Genomic DNA, 20,204 nt, shown 5'->3' with positions numbered 1-20,204 from the left:
TTCTCACTGAAAAGTGAGGATTTGGGCTCAGAAAGCATTTCACTTGATCATTACCAATGCCCAGGAGTGAGAACTGATAGATATCAGAAGGAGAAAGGGAAGAAATGTGGTGCCAGCTGAAGGAAGGAAAAAAAGCTAGGAGGAGTTTAATGTCACAAAAAATAAGTCACGTGGAAAATAGTGGGCCGCCACACATGCTCTATGACCTGTTCTTTTTTTTTTGGCTTACTGAAATTTTACTTTTTTATTTTGGTTATATGTTTCTTTTTTCATTATTTTTTATTGGAGTATAGTTACTTTACAATGTCGTGTTAGCCTCCACTGCATAACAAAATGAATCAGCCATACACATACAGATATCCCCTCCCTTTTGAACTTCCCTCCTATTTAGGTTACCACAGTACATTCGGTAGAGTTCCCTGTGCTATACAGTATGTTCCCATCAGTTGTCTATTTTATACATAGTATCAATAATGTATATGTATCAATCCCAGGCTCCCAGTTCCTCCCACCCCACCCTTTCCCCCTTGGTATCCATACCTTTGTTCTCTATGTCTATGTCCCGTTCTTGCACTTACATCATTCTTTAATACTTTAGACCTTCAGGGCAAGAAAGGAAGGTGAAGGTGAGGATCAACAGCTTTTTCAGGTGATCAACTTTACGGTTGAGTTCAAGTGCCAAGAGGCAGTGGACATCCCTGACTCAGTCATACAGATGCCCCTTTAAGGGCAATTTGCAAAGGTGGGTTTCTGTACTGGGTCCAGTTGTCTTGGTAGATAGTGGAGCTGATGAAAACCTCCTGGCAAGGAACTTGTGGTAATTGAATAGATCCCCAGGCTGGCTGCCATCTGGGAATATAGTCCCAGACACCTACTTGGCAGGGCCACTGGGCAGCTCACCCCGGTCAGGGGTGCCCCTGCTCCCAGAGCTGGAGGCTGCATTCTCACTATAAAGGAGTCTCACATACCCATTTTACAAAAGCAATTGCATTCAGCCTTCAGTGTGCCTGGGAATCCACTGAGCTTGGCTTGATCTAACTCCCCCCGTGCACAGAATAGACTGTGATTTAATGTGGATTTTCATTTCTGCCTCAACAGAATGGGTTTCCTGCATGAATCACCTTTATTGTGGTTTTACTCTGGGCCACTTAGCCATGTTATAAATGATATTTAGAGGCATGAAATAAATCTGCTGCCCCTTTGATTCACCAATTCTACAAACCAAAAAAGCTTAGGCTTATTTAGCAATCTATTTCCAGAGAGGCCAACAGGGCTTTTAGTTGGTTGACGGCAGAAGACGAACGGGCAGTTTCGGGGCAGCCTGTGAAATGGCTCATGTGAGAGCTCCTTGTATTCCTTGCCCTGTCATTTGTCTTCCAAGATTCTGTTAGCAGATCTTCTTCCATCTCTGAATTCATGCTGTGTGCAGCATGAAACTATCTCTTCAAAGTTGCAGCCTTTTTTCCGAATACTACCTTCAACAGGTTCCTCTACTACCGACTGGAGACAAACCTTTATTGACACAGCATTTCTGGGCAGGATGAGCCAAAGTGAGTTCCAGGAACTTCCAGGATCAGCCTCATTAACTAGATGAAGCTACTGAGTCCTTTATTTCCCTCCTCTCCCTCTTAAAAAAAAAAAAAAAAAAAAAAGGCAATGATTGTATTTCAGACAGGTGCCTCCAGAACCAATCTTTCAGTGTTTTCCTTTAGCGTCCTTCAGTTCTTCACATCAGTGTCTTATTTCGGCAACTGTTCCTAGTTGCTCAAGGCGTTGCTCAAGGCGTTTTACAGAGAGTAAACTTGCTGGGTGACAGGGCGTACCATCCCCCAGTGACAAGGGACCTGCACCCTCCTGAGGCTCTGCTCAAGGCTGGCCTTGATCTCCCGTGCAAGATTGCTTTGCTTTTCTCTCTATTGCACACTCTGTTCCTGGAACCCAGGAGTCCTGTGATCTGTCCTTGTCAGGATTTGAAACTGATACATTTCAGTAAACATGCAGAGGCAGCAATCAGGCGAGGAGTTCAGCTAATTCCTCCCCTGCAGGAAGGAATCTCTGGCTCATCCTGTCACCTGGTGAGTTCTTCTTGTTCAGGGCTGTTAGTGGCACCAGAGGTAGCTGGGATTCTTCCACAACAGGCTGACTTTCATTTCTAATGAGGCTTTTCAGAGGCAGCCTGGCCCTCAGCTGGATTCCTGGAGAAGGGCATGTGGTTGACCCTCTGATGCAGGTTTATGGACACGCTCTGTTGTTCCTTGTATGCTAACAAATTGTGCCCGTCTCACACATCAGTGATTCTTCAAACCGATGGCCAATTCCCCAAGGGGAACCTTGAAAGTTACCAGCTGCAAAAATCAGAAGTTCATTTCCCAGGCAAAATGGAAATTTGGCAATAGTTTAAAACTTTTTTACTTTGAAATAATTATAGACTGATGAGAAGTTGCAAAACCAGTACAGAGAGGTCCCATGTTCTCATCACTCAGCTTTCCCCAATGATACCATCTTATATAATACAGTACTTTAATACAATCAAGAAATTGGCAATGTTTTTATGGCAAGAGAGAATGGGCATCAAAAAGCCTGAGAGGTACACTTAGTATTTGGAGTTCTGGTCCACTATTTGCTTAAAGAATGGCTATAAAGTAGTCACACACGGACATTCCATGTGTCATGAAAAAAAAGGATCCCATTAAAAGCTATTCCGGGCCACCTTGAACTCTATTCCCACACAGAAAAAATTCTATGTAAAAGGTGGTGCATTACTCTGAGGGAGGCGGGGTCCTTTATTCCAAAAATAAGAGACCTTCAGACAGTCTTAGTTATCTTTAAAGATAAGTGGTCTTGGCTAATTGGGTCACTCCTGGCATCTTTTGTGGGATCCCAGTTTCCCAGATATCTTGAACACTATGTTGGCTGAATGAAGCTTAGGGAAGGATGGAAGAGTCAGCCTCATTAATAGTCATGTACGTAGGATGGGTTGGCAAAATGTGGTTGACATTTATTTATTACATAGGAGTTAGGAGCTTGAATCCTGAACTCAGACAGGTCAAGTTTAAGTACCAGGCTTGCCCCTTACCCGAAGGTTAACTTTAAACAAGTTACTTGACTCTCTAAGCCTCATTTTTCTTATGCATGAAATGAGGACAACATAGCACCTGAGAAATCAATGTCAGTTGATCGGAAACTCTCAGGCATCTAGTAGGTGCTCAATAAATTTTAGCTGTTGCTATGAATAATTATCTCTCATTAGGGTATTCTGGGAAGTGATTTTTATTCCCTTCAGTTTCTTGGATTTATTTTCAAAGCTGGTCCAGATAATTTGTGAAATATCTTCTAGTCTTGTGGTATGAAAAGTAGCTGGATGAGAGTGACTGTTCATTATATTTGGAAAACCATTTTGATTCCCATTACAGTTATTATTTTAAAAGAGTAATTGCTCACTATCCTATAATGCGTTATAAATCACTGTGTAACTTCCACATTATTGACTGTTTGTTGATAAGTTACTTACATTATAGAATAGTCTAAAATTGGATCAAAAAACAGTTGCAGGATTTTAAAATCTAAAGTCAGTAAAACCCAGGTCCATATAGCTAGTCTGAAGTTAATGGGTCTAGATCTATAGTTATCTAGACATTAACTTCTTAAAAAATGTAACAGAGGCCATTGGAATTGCTTGTGACAACTAGTCAAACATTAAGGAACATTAGTTGTTTGTGAAAATTTTTTGTTATGAAAAGTAGATCTCTCTGTTACCATGGTTGCCTGTGTCTTGTTTATAATTATAGGTTTTCTTTTCCTGGCACATCAGTAACCAATAGCAAATCTACCCTTTTCAACATCAGCCCTACTTTAGTTGATAATTAATTAATAAATCACTGAAAATTGCATGTAAATAATTTTAGGCTTAGATTTTAGAGTGGATGAAGAAGCTTTGCACTGTTTCCCCCAAATATGTTCTTTTTAAACAGAATATTATACTCCCAAATATGTTGATACAAGTTAGTAGAATGAAGAAAAAGTGGTTTATATCAAAGCTTTTATGTGAAAAATTATCAGCAAATAGTGTTGGCAAAATGAAAGGAGCCCTAATTGTGGCATTAGGAGGCTTTGTTGCCATTTAATGTGATGCTTTGTAAACAAAGACTACTCTACAGTGATCTAGCTCAGAAGGCAGATATTTCTGATTAGAACTACATCCTGTTAGGGCTTAAATTTTAAAAGTAACACCTCATGAGTAACTGTAGTCTTTTGGTGTCTTATACCGAGAACCAGTCCAAGCGTATTACAGTGCCAGGAAGGGGGAACCAACGTTGGTGACACCAAAACAGAATGCCCGGAACCAAAACCCAATCCTTTGTATCAGATTGTCATCAGCAATGTGTACCTATGCTTTCTTTGTTTTCCCCTTCTTGGCGGGGAGGGGTGGGAGGGGCAGACAAAATTGCTACCTTGAAATTTCTATGAACTGTGTTTTCAGAGTACCAAAAATATTAGAAAATATTTGTTTCCACTTTGATTCTAACAGTGCAATCTCAGACAAATAGAAGAAACCCGAGGCTATCAGTAAGATTTTCCTTTTCCAGGAAAGGACATAGTTTTTAAAGAAAATCTAAGTTAACATCAATCTGGTATCTGGATATGGAACTACTTTCTGGGCATAAAAGAGATGGAAGGAATCACAAAGAGAACTATCAATATATTCAACTGCTTAAAAATGAAGAAGTTTCATGTATCCAAAATATCATAAATACAATTAACTGCCAAACAGGAACCGTATTTAGCCACAACAGGCACAGGCACAGACAAATGAGAATATTTTTAATACTTAGTAAGTTTATATTCAAAAAAAAAGTCACTAAGTAGCAAATGATGGAAATACACAATTCACACTGGAAGAAAAACAACTGGCTGAATAACTATATCAGCAAAGCACATAAAGTTGCTAATATTAAAATAATGAAACTTAGAAACAACAGTGAGATACTGTTTTTTCTTCTATGAAATTAGCAAAGAATTAAAATACTGGATATAAGGTGTACCTTTCAATGCTGCCATAGATTCCTTCAGTATAGTGAGGGCCAGGGCTCTGGTGTCAGATCATTGGGTCCAAAAATCTGGTTGTTTGACTTTGGAGAAGTTATGTAACCTCTTTGTGCCTCAGTTTATCATCTGTAAATGGGTATAAAATAATACCTAGTTTATATTGTTATAGATAAAGTTAAATGAGATAATACAAGTAAAGCATTTAGCATGGTATCTGGCAGATAATAAGACTTCAACAAAAAAGGTAACTGCTATCAGCTACTATTAGAGTCTCATTCACTGCTGATAGAAGTTTAATCTACTAATTGTAATAAAACCAGAAAGCAATATGGCAATACTTAATCAAAAGCCTTAAAAATAATCAAGTATATTTTTAGGAATGTGTTCCAAGAAAGTACTCTTATGTTCACAAACATTATGTGCAAAGATGGTCATAAAGATAAAATATTCCATATGATCTAAATGCTCAACAATAGAAAAATGAATTTAACTTGATTATGGGGCATCTCTCTGGTAGAATACAACATGGCTATCAAAATTATGCTTTTTTAAAGAGGTTTTAATGATATTGCATATGCTTAAGAAATAACATTAACTTTAAAAGCAGAATATGAAATTATATTTACAATATCCAATTATGTGAATGTAGATATAAATTAAAGATGTAACTACAGAAAAATATAGGGAAACAACAAACATTCTAGTGGTTGTTATTTCTGGCCAGTGAGATTATGGGTATTTTCAAAAATATACTTTTCTGTATTTACTTTTTCTACAGTGAGCCTGTATCACTTTTTCTACACTTAAGATGAAACCTGAATTCAGAGAAGGAGACTTTAGATGGCATAGTGGAACATGTCATTTGCTCCTCATGAAATTCAAAATATGTTTTCAAAGCTATGTGAGGGGAACAAGAGGAAATAAATCAGTAAGAGACACTCAAAAAAATCACATTTATGTTGTGATCCAACTGATCCCTGTAATGGCTAACCTTAATCTCCACCCACAGATGAGTTTCTGTTTGTAACTATCATCAGTCAGTTGATGAACAATGTTTAGCGTGGGCCTACTGTGTGCCAGGCACTGGGCCGTGCTAGACAGACCATGCTGAGCAAAACAAATCCTGTCTTCACCCTCCTGGAGCACCTGGTCACGTGGGTATTTAGTAATTCCAGATAAAAGTCCCAACAAACAAACTCCATGTATTTAGAGATTCATAAATTTACCAAAGTTGTTCTTTAGTTAAAAGAAAAATAATAAGAAAATGCTAATTTTTTTCCATGAGAAGAAATGTTTTTTAAAATCAAAAAGAAACAGTAAGGTGCTCAACGTGTCTGAGTTGCTGGCACTGTAGACGTGGCTGGAGGAAAAGTCAGCACGGGAGGGAGTTACGTCTGAGCATCCAGGGTTGCCAGCTGTGCTCCAGGTCACAGAGAATGCCATTGTTTGTTCTGGGAAATGGCTACTTTTGTTCAGCAACTCCCCTATCCTGCCCCAGAGAGAGCAGACAAACAGGTCCAGTCCTGGTGTACTGATCCTTTGTAAAGTACCCTTATTCCTGCTTTTGTTGGCAGTTCTACCTTTTAGTGACCTTGATAAAGATAATTAAGCAATGAAAGTAACTCAAAGAAAGCAGAGGCATGTGAAGTCATTTCCCAAAGTGGAAGAATGAGCTCCTTTTTCACTCTGCCTCATATTAAATACACACTCACATATGTGCATTTATATGTGTGTATGCACATATACATATATGCCTAGAAAATAATACAGATATGCTTTCTTATCAGTGAAAACTCTGAAGCATATTTAGATTTATTTAAGAAAGAAAATACGCTCTACTGTTATTAAGAAGACATATAATTGGAGGGGGCCACAAATCTTTTCTAGAAATATTATGATTATAATCACAAGTAAAGTAGATTAGGAAGATTTGCTTGAAATAATAGTTCAACTACCCACAATTCAACTACCTGCAGTTTCACCTTTTGGAAAAACAATCAAGAATGAGAAAATAACTAGAAAGCATTGGCAGAGTAGATATTGCGAAGTATCTGCCACTTCACTAATGCAGCATTCCTTAACTCCACTGGACCCCTACTCTCCTTGTTCTACACACATTTCTAACAAACTAAATGTGGTTATCGCCTTCCAAGACTTCTGCAGATTAGAAATAGAAAGAGTCCTCCCTACTGCTTTGGTGTATTGATAGTGACATGAAATAACAATTGAAAGTAAGGAAAAAATAAGAAAACCATACAATGTAGGTACAAACATTCAAAGAGCAAAGAGGGCTTCCCTGGTGGCGCAGTGGTTGAGAATCTGCCTGCCAATGCAGGGGACACGGGTTCGAGCCCTGGTCTGGGAAGATCCCACATGCTGTGGAGCAACTGGGCCCATGAGCCACAACTACTGAGCCTGCGCGTCTGGAGCCTGTGCTTCGCAACAAGAGAGGCCGCGATAGTGAGAGGCCCGCGCACCGCGATGAAGAGTGGCCCTCGCTTGCCACAACTAGAGAAAGCCCTCACACATAAACGAAGACCCAACGCAGCCATAGAAAATAAATAAAAATAAAATTTAAAAAAAAAAAAAAAAAAAAAAAGAGCAAAGACGCCTGGGTTCATGTACTGTAGGGGACAATAGTCCTCAGTGGGCCCTGAAGAAGCCACTACTTCAAACTCTGTACAGAATATATTTTCACACGGATTGTGCTAAGTCTTAATGCAATGGTTATATTTTATTCTGTATACTCAGTTGAAGTTGGAGGGGTTATCTTAGTATATTATCCATTTTAAAATATTTTAAAACAGGTTGAGTTTAAAAGAGCAAGCTTTTGACTATACCAAAAAATTCTCATTTAAAATAAAACCCAGAAAACTCATTTCAGGAGGCTCTAGAGAGCACACAAACACACATGCACACGCGTGTGCACACACACACATTCCTCACGATAATTAGCTGCAATTCAGGAAGATGTTTTCCTTTGTGACTCAGACTAGAGGAAGAAAACTGCTTTGGTTTTTTGAAAGAGGTTTTGAAAATATCCACAGGGAATAAGCAATACATTTCTCTCAACTCCAGAGATCAATGTAATTACTTCGAAAGGCGGATCAATGTGGTTCGACTTTTGAATACCTAATATAAATACCACCCATTCCTCCCAGAAGAGATTCATTTTCACTGCATTTAATAAAACACATTTTTCCCATTCTACAAAGCTCAAACTGCTTTCCAAATATTTTATTACATACAGGGTTGAACCTGCCACTCTGAATTTTCTTGGAGTGATAGTAACTTAGCAAAAGTTCATCTGGAGATTTTAGAGTGAAACCTGCAACAGGTGATCTTCAAGATACAAGCTATAGCAGGGGTCTCCCAACCTCCCACACACCCCGCGGGCCGCACAGCAGGAGGTGAGTGGCGGGCGAGCGAAATGCCGCCCCCATCGCTCCCCATCGCTCTCATTAACCCCTGAACCACCCCCCCCACCCCATCCGTGGAAGAATTGTCTTCTACGAAACTGCTCCCTGGTGCCGAAAAGGTTGGAGACCTCTGAGCTATAAGAAGCTGAAATCAAAGTTTCTGAACATCAAGAACTTGTCAACCAACTGGGGTTTCTTACTACTAGACAGATTCAGGTCTCTAATTCATCCTCACCAGTGTGATGCAGTAATTTGGGGGTGTGCCAGTGTGCCCTAGGAATGTGTGTTTTAACCAACTCTCCTGGTGGTAGGTGGCTTACTCTTGGAGAATCCCTGTTGAGAGGTATCCCCAAGACTATTTGAACCACTTTTCCATACCTCTCTGATTGTCTCTCAGTCTGTTTTCTTTATCAAACATATTGGAATGCTTTATAAGATGGTTACCTCTTTCCAAGTTTAAAATTATCCTCTCTGTTTCTTTTGACCTTGCTAAATCAAATGTATTCATCCATTTGAGAGCTTTTTCTGTTCTTGAGTACACCACCTAGCGTGAAAGGTGGTAATTACAGGTTCTCCTGAAAATGCAAAATGATCTGAATGCTACTTTAGGTAGGGATTTGAAAACCGGACTTTTCTCTGCAACATTTTAAAAAGATATGGACTCCCTGTAATTTCCTTATGGCATCTTTAAATCCTAAGCATTTAGCAAATGTATATTTAATCAAATATTGTAAATTATTTATTATTGCTGGAACAAACACTCAGTTTAGGGTAAAATTTCTTTAATATTTAGACTGGCATTTCATCATTTTGTATATGATACATGTATATTTTATGGTACACTGGGCTCCTCTGTATAGTTGGTATGTTCAACACATGTACGATTTTATGTATAATGTAGTTATGCCTACTTCGTGGGACATAAGGCAGAGTGTTAACCTTCTGAACTATTACCAAAGTTAACAGTTGAGTCTGCATTTGTGATAAGATGATGGTCAGAGAGATTATCTGCTCTGCACTTGGTCAGCGTTATAACTCTCAGCATGTTCCTTCTCCTTAGTGACAATTTGTTGCGTGACGTAGGCATGCAGTGGTTTTAAAGATGGGCTGCCTTTGTAAGGGATGCAGGGAAATTACTGCTTTAAAAGACTGTTTGAGGGCTTCCCTGGTGGCGCAGTGGTTGAGAGTCTGCCTGCCAATGCAGGGCACACGGGTTCGAGCCCCGGTCCAGGAAGATCCCACATGCCGCGGAGCAACTGGGCCCGTGAGCCACAATTGCTGAGCCTGCGCGTCTGGAGCCTGTGCTCCGCAACAAGAGAGGCTGCCATAGTGAGAGGCCCGCGCACTGTGATGAAGAGTGGCCCCCACTTGCCGCAACTGGAGAAAGCCCTCGCACAGAAACGAAGACCCAACACAGCCATAAATAAATTAAATAAATAAATAAATAAATAAATAAATAATTAAAAAAAAAAAAAAAAAGACTGTTTGACAAATGACACCAGGCAGAAAAATTAATTTTGTGCTGAAGATGAAGCCACAAACAAATGACAGTGTAGCATTTCCTGTGCTAAGATTTCATGAATAAAGTAGGAGAAGCTAAATTGTCCTTATTCCACCCAAAATTGTAAATTAGGAGTGCATTTTGGTACCTACTCCCCAAACTCTGCTTTAATTTAAAAAACACCTAAATGGAAAATATATTACAAATATGATACTATACACAAATACAAAATAAATATGAAAATATGATATTAAAAATAAATATGATATTATAAAGAAAGGGGGCGCCTCTCTGCCCTTTCTTCCCTCCTGTTTGTGAGTCATCATCATCTCCCAAATTGTCTCAATTAACTGCCACCCATAAGCATGACTGTTGTCACAGATGGGTACTTTTCAAAATAGATAACAATCCATTTACACATGCCCCAAAAGGGGAAAACATTATTCATTGAATTAGAAGGACTGCCTGTGAAAGCAGAGCAGAATTTTTAGTATTGGAAAAGATAAGATGGATAGTCCTCCAACAGAGTACCACTTGGAATGTGTCTGTTCCTTCTGGTTGTGCTATGGTAAAAGCATAGTCCACTCCAACAAAAATCTTCCATCTGTGCTGGGACATCTAGGTCTGACCTGTCTGCCACATTAGCAACTGGCTGGTTAGAATAAGTCATGCAGCATTTCTCAAAATGTATGTCCACAGAACTCTACTTACTCTGAATGTTCAGAAGTGTACTTGACAAAATTGGTGTCATGGCCAGATAACTATTGGAACCATTGTGTTCAACAATGTCTGCAATGTTCTTAGTGTAGGATATCTCAGAATATTTAATTTCAACTTTCCTTTTTTCATTGAGTAGCTCATGAAACAAATGTTTCTAGAAATTTGCTTTAGAAAACGTTGGTTTCATGGGTTATTTTAACTCAGAAGTATTTTGTGCACATACACACATACGATGTGCATGCATATGTTAAACATGAATTTGGAACAACTGAACCATTGTTCTCTGTGCTCTGTAATTAACTACATAGTTTACTGTTAATTTGAGAATAATGACATTTTAACTACCCATTATAAAATGGAAGTAATCATTTCATGGTGAAACCTTGAGTTAGGAATTGCTAAACAGCACATCAGCTCTGTCCTGAAGACCTCGGCTGAGTGAGAGCTGTGAAAATTAAAAGGGAAATTTCATGAAAATGTAGTTGGGAGGCCAGAAGGGGGAGCTCTCATGCACCTACTGCTTGTGTCAGTACAGATCCCAATAGGGAGACATATACCTTCTTAGAGCTCTGGCAGAAAGTGACATTACTTTACTACCGCCAGCAGGAAGAAGAAAGGCTTTCTCCTTGCCTGGCAATAGCTCAGCCAATAAAAAAACCACTATACTTTGAACTCCCAGTTCCCTCCAATGAACTTTTTGTTTATAACAGCCTCTCCCAGTTCCCCTTCTCCTCTCCTTTGTTAAACCTGACATGCATGTGGTTCGCCATAAATACGTGTCTAGGATTGCAATTCTTTGCTGCTCCCAAGTAAACCCTGTTTTGCGGGTAAAATAACTGGCTCTTTTATAATGTTTTAGGTTAACAGAGCAGAAACAGACAGGGGAAGAGATAGCTTCAATGTAATGTGAAGAGGGTTTTGAACTACTGCTACAGAATGCTCTGGAACTCCATAAGACTCGGTTTTTAAGTCATTCAATGGACAATGGGTCTTGGAGGAGACAGTGTTTGAGCTGAGTATTGAAGAATAAACAGTAATTCAAAGAACTGGAGTCAGGTGGGGCACGTGAGCCTGAGGCATAGAAGATCACGTGGTATAATAGGTGGGAAGTTTGTTTCATTAAGAAGGAAAAGGGTAAGATGAAAGTGCAAGTAGGGAAAGGACAGACCATGAAAGGAGTTTGAACACAGTGGTTCTTTTATTTTTTTTATGACTGACATTTAAAAACAAACAAACAAAAAGCAACTTTGTATGTATTTTAGTGGAAAATAGGAGAGTCTCTCAGGGACTGCTAGCCAGATGTGAGTTTTAATCAATTCTTTTGAAAATTTGTAGCAAATAATGAAATCCTGGAGCTATTTATCCCTTTAGAAATGAGCACAGCTATTTATTTGACAATTTCCACATGAAAAGCTTAATTTTTAGAAGCATATTATTTTTTAAAAATCACTGCACATAGAATACTTTATACTGATGTTTATATCCACTTGGACCTTGCAATTCTGAAGTTAGTGTTTAATAGCTACGCTGACGATTGCTTCACTTTTTTCCAGATAAACCTGTGAGGTTGGGGAGGACTCTTTATGACAGGAAGTGTGCGTGTGTGTTTGGGGTGGGGAGGGTAGGTGGCTAGCGTATAAAATCTTGCTTAAAATAGCAGATAAATTTCAGTTCTAACTGAAGATTGACAAACCAAAAATGAATCTATGGTCAGCCATCTTCCATCCATAAACATGCCAGAGATTCTAGGATAGATGGAGAGGTTAGCATTTCTGGCTTGAGCCAGGAAAATAAAAAGGCTGAAGTATTGAGGACACAACGTTCTGTAAGAACAATTGCATTCTGCAAGGTCACCGTGCTCAAGGATATCCTTAAGTAGCTATTGCTTTATTTCAGTAAGGTCTCTGGCTCTTACTTGACTCCAGTTTTTTTAAAAACAGTTTTGTCTCCAAAATGACAGCATTGACTGTCGTTGTGCTAAACTATAGCCATCAGAGCGCCTAAGGGTGAATGTCAGCTTGGCATTCCCTGGAGGTGAATACTTATATTTATTTATATATATATATATATATGTATTTTTTTAAGTTTTCAAGTTTAATCACCGTCCCATCTCTGTTGATTTAAATGAATAAACTGTCACCTTATTTATAGGATCATACTGTTTTAAAATGTTTTAATCTAACATAAATGAGCCTTTATAAGCCAAATGATTTTTCAACCTACATAGGTCATATTTAAAGAAACCTGCAACTTAGACATTATTATCATCCTCATTTTATAGGTGAAAAAACTGAGGACCAGCAGGTCCCAGACCCTTGGGCGGTGGAACACAGGAGGTAAACACTGTTCCTGTGACAAGGTCTTGGGTTACTAATGCAGGGCTCTTTTCACCATTGCAATGGTCTCTGAATCTACACTCTGCTAGGACTTTTTTCTCCTGGATTGGAAAGGCTTCCTTTGTCTTAGTTTACACAGTAACAGCTTAGAAGATATCACTTTATTTTAAAACTTTATAAAATCTGCCTAACAACATTATAGCACGTTTATTTAATATATAGGGGTGGGGAAGGGTTTTAATGCCAATGTGGAGACCCACTCAGACGCCCACAATTGATATGACGATTATTTTAGTAAAGACATTTTAGATCTAACAGATGCAGAAAGAAGCCTTCCTTTACCACGAAAAGCAGAAACTTCTGGGAGTGAGGCTGCCAAGAATCCCCTACCCCGGGAGCTTTATAGCCATGAAGAAAAAATCTGAAAAGACCACTCCCATTTGCATAAACAGACATTATCACAAACTTTCTTATCTCTCATTTGTTCCCCTAGAAAACCATTCGTTCATTTCATAGAATATTCTTCTCTCCTTCCCCTCTTCCTCTGCCATTAAGTTAGGTATATAAACTCCCATTTTTAGCTGCTTAGGGAGCCACTTTTGGGTGCATTCCTTGTTAAGCTATAAGTTTGTTTAATTTGCAGATCCCCAGTACAAAACCTAAGAGGGTAGAGGAAAATATTTCCACCCCTACACCATTAGCTCAAATCAGATTGTTCTTTTTTTTTTTTTACTGTAGTAAAAAGCACATAACATAAATCGGATTCTTATCTTTTTATATATTTAAATCCAGTCTTGACATTTTTCTAGAATTTGCAGTAGATCTGTACCTTTTTAGATATATGTAATCACTCCTTTAGATACAATTCATTGAGCACTACCCGGTGCCAGTAAGTGGGATAAGTTGTTTCATATTTTAGCCCATTCAGTTTTCCCAAATCTTTAAGGTAGATGTTAGCTCCCTAATGGCATGGAACCAATGAAATATGGGATGTACAGTTAGCCCTCAGGAAGGCAACCATGTACCAGCGGTGTATTTAATATTAGATAGGAGGTCCACATGCATATAATAAGATAGTGTAATTCTCCCATTTTACCCCTCCCCAGTTGGGTTTGTGTTTGGGCTTTACAAACCAAAAAAGCACAACTTTGAAAATAGTTCCATTAAGGAATCATAAAGTAAAGCTCATGAATCAAGATCTGGAGAGGTGAAATGATTCAGCTGGGAAGAGTCCTTGTGGTCCTCAGTTGCCGTGAGGAACAGGACCAGCTCTTCTAGATGTAGGATGCAGTAAAAAGGGCACAGGTTTCGTGTAAGATCAACCTGACTTTGAACCTCAACTCTTTTACCAACTTGCTGTGTGACCCTAGGCAAATACTGATCTCCTTGGGTCTCAGTTTCCTCATCTGTAACATGGGGATAATATCCTTTTCAAAGAGTTGCTAGAAGGAATAAATGAGGTAACATTGTTAACATATCCACAGGAGGATGATACTCACCAAATTCAGGGCAGCACCTTTTCAGGGAAGGAGGGAGGGAGAGGAAAAGGACTCAGGAGGGGAGCAAAGGGAGCTTCTGTTTTAGCTGGAATATTTTGCATCTTTTATACAAACACACAAAGATCTGAGCCAAGGAGAATACAATATTGGCATTTGTTAATCTGGAGACAGTGCTTGTTAAATTATTTTCTGTACTTTTTTTTTATTTTAAATTTTTAATTAAATTTTATAGTGTCTGGCATATAGGGCACACTAAATATGGATTCAGATCCTTTTCCACAGCCCTTGTCAGAAGGACGAAGTCTCTATTGTGATGAATTTAGTTGTGACCCAAGGAAACAAACCCTTCTGTGAGCCTGAGCTGTAGTGGAGTGTGCCCTGGGGAGCTGGGCACCCACCTTCCACAACGGAGTTCAACAGACAAGTTCACCCTTCTGGTGCAGCCTGGATGAACACAAGCGTCCCTACACTGTCTTCTTTAGCTTTACCACTCAGTGCAGAGACATGGTGTTTTATGTGGTCTACATTCTACAGCCAGATTACATTTTCCATATGGGATTCTCTATCAAGGAAAGCTGTTTACATTTTACTTTACTGTAGCATGCAGCTCCTGCCAACGCATGTGTCACCATGATTTCCATATTGGAGCCTTTCCTTCACCACAATGATGTTTATTTAGTCTGTACAATTTGTTTAGATTCTCCTCATGGAAATTCGGGATTTAAGGTTATGAAAATAGCTCTTACAGAGCTCCTAAATGTGGTCAGCTCCACATGAAAGTGGGTTTTCCTGAAGCTTATTGTAAACCAAGCGATTACCATGTACAGAAGGGCAACTGAGCTTAGAGATAACATCGACCCATCTTTATGTTGCCACAAATATTCACATACACACAACACAAGGTAGCTCAACGCAGAGGGTTTTCAGCCTCTGAAAGAACTCAGGGCTGTTCAGTTGTCTAGTTCTTTTTTGATCTCCTAGCTTCCCATCTCTTTGCCCTCCCACTCTCCCTCCACCTTGACTCTGAGAAAGGAGAAGGGAATGTTCTGAAGACAGAAATTAAATGACTTAAGCCCATCCTAGCACACGTAGGGATGGGCTCCCCCATCATTTCTATTCTATAGAAAAAGGCTCATTGTTCACACAAGCGGGATTTTGTGAGCAGTATTCTTCCACTGCCAGAGAAAGAGAAAAATAGTTCTTTTTCTTTTTCTCTCTAATTTTTTTTTTTTGGCAGAATTGATGCAGGGGACACGTGGCTGTCAGCTCACTCGGGGTATGCACAGAGGAATTTCAGAATGTTTTAGACGTTATAAAATTGCAAGTTAACAGCCAGCAGAGGTATTTACAGAAATTAGACAGTCTTTCAAATCATTTGTCAGAGCGCTTACAATTCCCGTTGCAAGGCAGGTGAAATAATAACGGATATTTGGGACTTGAATCATATTCAATGCAGGAAAGAGAAAGCTATCTGCATCCAAATTACCTGAAGAAAAGGAAGAACCATAATTGCCTGGGCAGTTACTGCTGCTGCCGCCAGTTTTAACACGATGCCTAGCAGCTGCCAAGGGAGAAGGCGAGAGCTAATGCTCATCGTCATTAAACAAAACCTTCCTCTCGAATCCACATGCCAGCCCTGCGACTCCCAGGCTGTTTGAAACCAGATGTCAAAAAACAACCCGCAACCTTAAATGCCACAGCGAAGCGTTCGGCTTCCTTTAAGAGAGAAGTGAGAAAACCCTTGTCATAAAAACGCTGCTCTCTTCCTTGAAAATTATTCCCTTGGTGTTTTAACATAATAAAACAGCAATATCCTTTTAAGCCAGAAAGCAATCTCCCCTAAGTAATTACTGCCCATCAAGGATAACTGTAACTGTGTTGTAGGAAATCAAGGTAGGGAGAAAATCAAGGGAAGGAGAAAGCTATTTTCTCAGTTAAAGTGAATGTGAATGGCAGCACCTTTACGGTATTTGGTTATGGCAGTGTAGCTCAGCTGGGAGGAAAGAAAACACCTAAATACCTGAATCCCATTAATTTTACAATAGTGTTTCCACTGAGACTTAGTGCAGTTCTTACTGTCCTTTCTGCGAACACCAGTACAGTTATTCATAGAGTACTTTGTAAAATAATCCAGGTACAGGATATACACACAAAACAAAAAGGACTAGTTAAGCTGGAACTTGGTACCACCAGAAAACCCAGCACAGAGCAGTTATTTCCATGTGATAGCTTAAATGATGTGATCATTTAACTCAGTGGAAGAGTTGTTTATCCTCTGTCCTCTAATGTGGTTGTCTTAGAAAGACTTTCACTTTTAAAGACAATAACATTTAAGACAGCAAATTAGAAAAGAAAGAATGATCACAAAACCAAAATTCCAGGCGAAATGCCTCCTTGACTCTCTTCTGCCCTCTGCTGGGTACTGTGTGTATCCTCTTTGCCGGGGCGGGGGTGGGAGGGGGGAGCGTGTGTATTTTCCCACCTCAGTTCTTCCCAAAAGACAGTGTTGAGGTGGGTCTGGATGTGACAAATATTTCTATTCTGGTGGACCTTGTAGGTAAGTATCTCAGAGTGAGTCAGGTGTTTATTTTCTGTTTCTATTTTTTAAATTATGATAAAATATACATAACACAAAATGTACCATTTTAACCAGTATACAGTTCAGTGGCACTAAGTACATTCCCATCATTTTGAAACCATCACCACCATCCATCACCAGAACTTTTTTCATCTTGTAAAACTGGAATTCTATACCCATTAAACACTAACTCCCCATTTCCCTACCCTGCCCCCCGCCCCAGAACCCCTGGAAACCACTATTTTATTTTACTTTTTATTTTTTAACACATTTATTTATTTTATTTATTTAATTTTGGCTGCATTGGGTCTTCGTTGCTGGCGCTCGGGCCCTCTCCAGTTGCTGTGAGCGGGGGGTTGCAGAGCACGGGCTCTAGAGCACAAGCCCAGCAGCTGTGGCGCACGGGCCCGGCGGCTCCGTGGCATGTGGGATCTTCCTGGACCAGGGCTCGAACCTGCATCCCCTGCATTGGCAGGCGGACTCTCAACCACTGCGCCACCAGGGAAGTCCAGCAACCACTATTTTAAATACATTCTGTCTCTATGAATTTGATTACTCTAAGTACCTCATATTGTGTTTGTCCATTTGTAATCAGGTGTTAATTTTTAATACTTATAAAGAAATAGTAAAAGCATATATAAGTAACAATGAGGGGAGATGAAACAGAGTAATATAATTAGTACATATTTGAGGAGCAAGGGAAGGAGACAGGCAGTCAACATAAACGAAGTGGCAAATAGATAGAAAAGCAGTGTAGCAACTCCTGGCAGGTGCTTCACTGTTACGACCCTGTGGCTCAAAATAAAGCCCAAATAACGAAAGTGCACAAAGGATCACAGCTAATAGGTGGCAGAGCTTGATTTGAGTCTAGGATTTCCAGATTCCAAAGTTTCACTGCATTGATATTTTTAATCAACCCGTGTCCTCCAATGCAGTTCCTCACCTTTTACGACGCTAAGAAATTCCCCAGGTGTAAAGAACACACTCTTTCCTCACTGTTCTCTCACAGGTGCAGGCACCTAACAGTTCATTTAATATGTCTGACCTCGAGACCTCGAATCCCAAGTATCTCTCATTATCTCACTTTTTGTCTGAAACAGTATAATGGAAGGGTGGCTGCTGACTTAGACTGTGGGCTCACTCGAGTCCCCAGCATCTTGACAGTCATTGTCATGTGGGTCGACCCCATTTTGGAAAGATTCTTTAAAGGTGCCCGAGTGGTTTCTAAACTGGAGATCTGTAGAACTGACAAAAGAATTAGTTGAGACAAACTGAATCTACAGGAGGTTCCTTTTATTAAACACAGGTATAGCCAACGACCAAGTAACAAAAAGAAAACTAATTTCGGTGTGCTTCCAGGGTTGACGAGCAGCACACCTTGTCGCCAGCATGTTGGAGCACTGGGAATGTTGCATAGATTCTGCTGCTGCCACCGCCTCGCTCAGCTCAGAGGCCCTCAGAATGGGACTCTAGGCATCTAGATCCTGTGCACTGGGTTTTCTCCCTGCAAGGGCTTGAGTTCCCACTTAATGTCACAGAGTCTTTATTATCTACTGCATTTCTAACACTCTAGTTGTTGGTGTTCCTGTTTGCTCTTGACAAGTCTGTGCAATTGCTGGAGAGGTGATGTTCTCATCCTGTAAATCTACTAGCTGTTTAAAAACAAGCAAATAGACTATCCTTCTCATTGTTGGTGCTGGCAGTGTCGGGGGAAATTTCTAGTTCTACCAGATTTTGGTGGAAAGAGAAAAGTTCTGATCTGGAAGAGTATTTCCCAGACACTGCTCCCTGGTGGGCCCTTACTCTGTGGTGGCTTCCCAGGCAGGACTGTCAGTGCCACTAGATTCAGGACTAGAGAATAGCATAGCAACCTGATTCAGGACTGTCCTTTGCTGCTCCTACCAGAATTTATTTTGGTGTTTAACAATTTTATGCTTACTGATGACATTTACAACTCAGTTGTAGTTTCTTAATAAATGGTTAGCGGTTGAAGAAACCATTAGAGAGGACTTTAGTTAAAATATTTAAAGCAATATTTCTCAGAATATGATCAACTCTCACCCTTTTATATGACAATAATCTGGCTCATAAGAATCAAAGATGAGTTACAGAGAACATTTTTATTTTAAATTAGATTTGTAGGCATAGCATTTATCTTCCCACTCTGATTTACTAAGACCAGAGAGTACATTATAATTAATATGTAATAGGGAACTACCTCTAATATAAGCTGAGAAGTGTCTTTATTTGGTCTTGGTAGGATCTCCTGGAGTGGTCTTCCTCGGATGGACATCGGTTTTCATTGGTCCTTACCGAGCTGGTCAAGTGAACGCCCCACTTATTTCTACTCTGTTGATGGAGCTGCCCACCTCGGGAACAGTGCCCGTATCTTTAGCTCCATCAGCACGACACTTGGCTTCATCAGCACAGCACCTAGCCAGCTGCAACTGACTTTCTATCTCAACCTTCTGAAAAGCATAGCAAGTGGTTCAGAGCTCCAGCTCTGGCCTCCCACAGAAAGGCATTCAGACCCCAACTCGCCCTCTCACCGGCTCAAAGACCTTTGGCAAACGACTTCCCTCTCAGGGGGTTGGGAACACCCAACGAGGTGATGCTCTAAAGCCCTAGCTCAGTTTCCACACCAAATGCTCACGTTGTGCATAGTAGCTCTCACTGGACTTCTGAAAGGTGTCTGGGTTTCCAGGTTGGGGCTCTTGCTTTTGGCTCCATCCCTCACTCTTATTTTCATCTTTCTTTTTAAAACCACTCTTGTTATGAGTGAGGCCCTGCCACTCTTTTCCTTTGTAATCCAGTTCTAGGCTGAACAATGGCTTGACTTTCCGGAGACATATTCACTGATTACCACATTTTCAGTTATCATCTTCCTGGATACTTGGGATTTTCCAGAATAAAATGATCTTTTAAGATGACTGAAATAGTCTCTAAAGCAGCAACACTGGACTGCCTGGGTCCCCACTCCAGCTCTGCCTTTTAAAGTCAGGATGAGTTTAAGAAAGTCCCTTCTCTTCTGTGTGTCTTAGTTCACTCATCTGTAAAATGGGGACGAACAGTGCTTCACAGGTACTGGTGAGGATCTGACAACAA

At 40.0% G+C, this 20,204-nt stretch overlaps 1 protein-coding gene and 1 long non-coding RNA gene across 7 annotated transcripts in view; one reads left to right on the top strand and one right to left on the bottom strand.

The window, feature by feature from the left end:
• The window catches only part of ELMO1 (engulfment and cell motility 1), a 783,505-nt gene that overhangs the window by 587,258 nt on the left and 176,043 nt on the right, over nt 1–20,204 (bottom strand). For 5 of the 6 annotated variants that reach the window (XM_059933593.1, XM_059933602.1, XM_059933599.1 and 2 more), the window contains one exon: nt 5,043–5,172. The gene's annotated coding sequence lies outside the window, so the exon portion shown is untranslated. Of the gene's footprint in view, nt 1–540; nt 601–5,042; nt 5,173–20,204 lie in introns of all 6 variants that reach the window. The other variant, XM_059933596.1, reaches the window with a different exon arrangement.
• Nucleotides 1–20,204, top strand: part of LOC132371880 (uncharacterized) — an 83,406-nt gene that overhangs the window by 33,593 nt on the left and 29,609 nt on the right. The window lies entirely within an intron of this gene.

The sequence above is a fragment of the Balaenoptera ricei genome, chromosome 9, assembly GCF_028023285.1.
Source record: "Balaenoptera ricei isolate mBalRic1 chromosome 9, mBalRic1.hap2, whole genome shotgun sequence".
Lineage (NCBI taxonomy): Eukaryota > Metazoa > Chordata > Mammalia > Artiodactyla > Balaenopteridae > Balaenoptera > Balaenoptera ricei.
Note: the sequence above shows the minus strand (reverse complement) of the source record. Positions and strands in the feature narration are given on the sequence as shown.